The sequence below is a fragment of the Vipera ursinii genome (assembly GCF_947247035.1).
Source record: "Vipera ursinii genome assembly, chromosome: 2".
Taxonomy (NCBI): domain Eukaryota; kingdom Metazoa; phylum Chordata; class Lepidosauria; order Squamata; family Viperidae; genus Vipera; species Vipera ursinii.
The window spans coordinates 218,174,582-218,179,419 of NC_139513.1; the positions used below are offsets into that span (position 1 = coordinate 218,174,582).

The 4,838-nt window shown below is 39.6% G+C and overlaps 1 long non-coding RNA gene across 1 annotated transcript; it reads right to left on the bottom strand.

The window, feature by feature from the left end:
- Positions 1-675: 675 nt before the first annotated feature.
- LOC310634095 lies at positions 676-4,489 on the bottom strand. Its single transcript, XR_014491154.1, has 3 exons — positions 4,424-4,489; positions 3,210-3,351; positions 676-1,306 (listed from the first exon to the last, which is right to left on the bottom strand). It is a non-coding gene; the product is annotated as an uncharacterized lncRNA (long non-coding RNA).
- Between the last annotated feature and the right edge of the window lie 349 nt (positions 4,490-4,838).

Below are 4,838 nucleotides of genomic sequence, written 5' to 3' on the forward strand. Positions count from 1 at the left end.
TAATGCTGGGAAAGATCGAGGGCAATAGAAGAAGCGGACGACAGAGAATGAGGTGGCTGGATGGAGTCACTGAAGCAGTAGACGTGAGCTTAAATGGACTCCAGAAGATGGTAGAAGACAGGAAGGCCTGGAGGAATGTTGTCCATTGGGTCGCGATGGGTCGGACACGACTTCGCAGCTAACAACAACAAGAAGAAGTTTTCATTGAATGAATGAGTGAATGAATACATAGATATATTATCCTTTGTGAAGATTTGTATTTCTCATATATCTTATTACCTAATAACCCAGGCTTGCTCTCCAAACTGGTAAACCTGTATCAAGCCTATATTGCTAGAGATTGTGAGACCATGTAGCACAATGCTTTTTTTTTCTCCCTTTCATTAAAAGGGTCCTGAAAGCAATGAAAACTGGCAGGAAGAAATTTAAGACGAAACTGTTTTCCCTTATGTGCGTGTTTGTTTTACCTACAGTACATGCAATATTCCATTTGTATCAATGAGCCCTACCTACCTACAAATTGCAATGGTATAATTAAGTTACCATCTTACTATTCTGAGTACAAACTAGGCCTTTCCAGGAGGCTTAAACAGTACTGCTAGGCTGCTCAAAGGTACGTAGTTTATTCTAAATTCAGAGGAACAAAATGTAAGCTGAAGCACCCTCAGTGTGTGTCTTAAAGTATGAGGGTGCAGATCTGTGCCTTTTCCACACATTTCACTTTGAAAATGAGGCTCAGTTCTCATCTCTGGAGTAGGAAGCTCATATATTTAGCCAAGATAATCCACTGCTGTTAATCTTAAAACATTTGTGATGGATGCGAAGGAAAGGTGCAGGTTCTGGTTCAAGACGATGCTTATAGAGTGATCCTGCCAGAATTTCTCATGAAGAACCAGGCTTGTAGACAGGCTTGCGTGTATCCTCTTCTCTGGTTGGCTGCATCCACAAGAGAGCATCAGCTGCTCAGGCACATGGCATGATTTTAGCCTGCTGATTTAATATTTACAGAGTGCCAATAAAAATTTTATGATGACAGCTGGTGATTCCTGTGGTAATTTATAAACAACAACATAACACAAGACATCGGGGAGCCCCAAGAAAGATTCTGCATGGCTGTGCAATGTTTAGGAACCCCAGACACAAGGATATTTGTTTGCTGGTAAGGTTTTTGAGGAAACAGTCCAGAACCGCTGCTGAAAGTCAGCCTTTGGTACAATTCAAATTGAGGTTATAGAAGTCAATTTCCAGTTATTCATATTCTCACATTTTCAGGACGACGTTCCAGATGGCTTGCAAATTATATAAACTGCAAATAAAAAAACCAAAATATTGAAAACAAAAGACTCTTCCAGGATTCATCTCAAAACAGCAGGCAGATGACAGAAGATGAAAAGTTTGGGCTGAGTAAGCACTGAGGATTGTCTCTGCAAGGGCTCGGTAGAATTTGTGTAGCTGATATATCTTGAGAAACCAGCTTTCTCAGCATTACCACTGTACTCAATTTTACGGCCTTTTTTGCTGTGTGAACATGGCAGTCATTAAGCAAATGCGGCAATCGTTGTTTTCCATTGTTTCTTCCTGTAAACTAGAAGTAAATGCAGGTTTCCAGCAAAACTATTGTAAACTGGGGTCATGTGACCACAGGGAGCTGCAAATGGCTGTAAATGTGTTATTGTGTAGTGGGTCCGACGCAAGAGAGACGCCAGCCGGTGTGTGAGTTCAGCTCTTTATTGGAAGGGGAAGTGAACTGAGGAATGAGGGCTACCTGGCCTCCTTATATACCTGGCCAGGTAAGCTAACAGCCAATGGGGTTGGCCCTAGGTTTCCCGCCGAAACTGTCCAGGCCAACGCCCCCTGATGGCTGTTGCTATGCAGATGCCTGCATACATAACATGTGTGATTGCAGAGTGCCCAAAATATGGTCACCTGACTGCATGGGGGAGGCTCAGATATTATAACTTAGGAATAAGATTGTAAATTGCTTTGGGAAAGGAGGTCCATTGTAATTTCAAACAGTCACTAAGTGACCAGTCATTAGTCAAGGACTACATGCATAGGAGAAAGAAGCTAGGAATAAAACAGCTGATTAATTGGAAAGGACAGGTCAACACTAATAATCCTTGGAGGCTATTTAATTTGAATTAAAAAAAAACCCAACCTATAACAATTTTGTTACAGGTACTCCTTGACTTATAACCATTTACTTAGTGACCAAATTTACAATGGCACTGAAAAAAGTGATTTATGCCTGCTTTTCATACTTACAACCACTGCAGCATCTCCATGGTCACATGATCAAAATTTGGACACTTGGCAACTGGCATGCATTTATGACGATTGCAGTGTCCTGGGGTCATGTGATCACCTTTTGGCAATCTTCTGACAAGCAGTCAATGGGAAAGCCAGATTTACTTAACAGCCATGTTACTAACAACTGTGGTGATTCACTTGGCAAGAAAGGTCATAAAATGGGGTAAAACTCACTGAACAACTGGGATATACGTGTTACCCGTTTAGACTTTACCTCTTTAAAAATAGTTAATATTTCATTGTATATTTCTTTTCCAAATATGATGCAAGTTGATAATCTTTAAGCTGTCTATTTCACCTACATTTAGAATGTTAATGCAGAACAGAAAAATCAGACTAGCTCAGGGTGGGCATCCTGCCACTCTGACAGATGGGGGGGGGTGTCTTCACAGCCAGGAGACTGAGTATGTGCATCAGTTGTGGGTGCTCAATGCAGAATTCCCAGCTGGTAGCGATGAAGCTGCCATCCATCCTGATCTGCCTATGGCAATTAGCCATAATTGATTTTGCTCTGGGCAGAATTTGCTTAAAATATTTCTTTCTATAGAATCCAAACAAGATAATTTTTATAGGAGCCATATAAGATAATTCATTGGACTTGGACAATGTGCTAGAAATTATACTTGATGTAATTTTTACTTAAAAAATCATACGGCTGCCAAGAAAACAAAGAAACTCAGAGAGCACCAAGGACCTCCCGATTTTGACTTTTGCTGTTTTTTAATATATTTTGATTTGGTGTATGTATATACATACCAGCTCTATGTATGTATCTTTATATGTGTATGTATGTATGTATCATCTATCATGTACACACACATGTATGTATGTATGTATGTATGTATGTATGTATATCCCCTAGAATTGAACACAACTGGACGGAAAATCTTTATCTTTACCTTTATATACAGTATATATCCAAGAATTTTCTGAAGGTTTGCAATTTTCTTCCATTCTTTCAGTATCTCTGTGCATATGTGAAAGGAGAAGTGTTGTAGGTTGTATTCATTGTGACTATTCCCAGAAGCATCTGTGGTTAAACTGCAATGACAGCAAAATGGCCACATATACAGCGTCACCATCATGACACACAATGCCTCAATTACATACTTGCATCCCAATGCCTTATGTATGCATGTAAATTGCAACATTGCTTGATGATGTTGTCACACATTACCATAATTTTGGCCTGCCCACCACTTCTCTTGTATGCCCATGACTTTCCAGGTAAAGACTCTCTAGAGTTAAATTTGGTTCAGACTTCAAGGAAAAATCTATGTAGTTTTCTTAGCAAGAATATGGCTTGCCATTGCCTATGATCTGGGATTATCAGTTAGGTAGATCTGGGTGAACCCTGCTTGGCTTTTTCTAGTTCAGATAAGATCAAAGCTAAGTGCTATGACTTACTTTGAATAAATAATAACCTACTTACCTTGCCTTTATTGCTGACATCCTGTTGCACCCGTAATCAAATTTATCAGTTTCTTCATTATTCAAATGGATTCTTAATTGGTGACTCAACCTTAAGTATGTTTACTCAGAAATAAGTCTTACTCACTTCAGAAAAGCATATTACCTGGTCATTTCATTTGTGATTGAAGCAAGGATTTTATTTAGTGGTCACCTGGATTTTTTCAAGCCCAAATCTGGTAACTCTAATGAAGTAAATTTCTATTTTACAGTAACACACTTGTCTAAAATTTCGAAATAGATCTCATTTAAATTTAATGTAATACTGTAGCTAAAATTCCACATAAAAGTACCAATGCTTTTGTAGGAATTTTTCCTATATTTGCAACCTAAGAAGTGACAGCAAGTTCCATGCATAGCTTACTGACACCTTTATATCATTTAACAGAGTAATGTATGGCCCCAAACATTCTATATGTCTAGTACAGGTGTGTCAAACTGCCAGGCCGTGAGCCAGATGTGTCATCCGGAAGCCACACCCATCTCATTGCCGGCAATGGCAAAACCATCCCGATACGTTGCACGATGTCACATGATGTCGCAAGTTTGACATGTCTGGTCTAGAACATTATCTTACTAAAACAGGTAAATAATAAGGAACCCAATTTCTGCACCACAAAGTTAATTCTAGTTTATGACTTACCATAACTCAGAGTAAAGGTACAGCATGGAAGTATATTCAACTTTTCATACCAAGAATTTATTTTACTGTTCCATATGGTATTGTCCTTGAAGGCCATTCAGAAGCTTCAACTGGGCCAGAATGCAGTGGCATGAGTAGAGATGGGCATGCTTTAGCATGCTTATGTGACAACTCGGCTTTGTGAGTTGCACTAGCTGCCAGTTTGCTTCCAGATGCAATTCAGGATGCTGTTGGTTGGCTATTTTCCTTTGTATCCCACCTTTATTATGTTTACAAATAACTCAAGGCAGCAAATGTACTTAATACCCCTTCCTCATCCTGTTCCCCCCACAACAACCTAAAGAGATGGATTGGGCTTAAAGACACTGGCCACCCAAAATCACCCAGCTGGCTTTCGTGGCTAAGGGGACTTGAA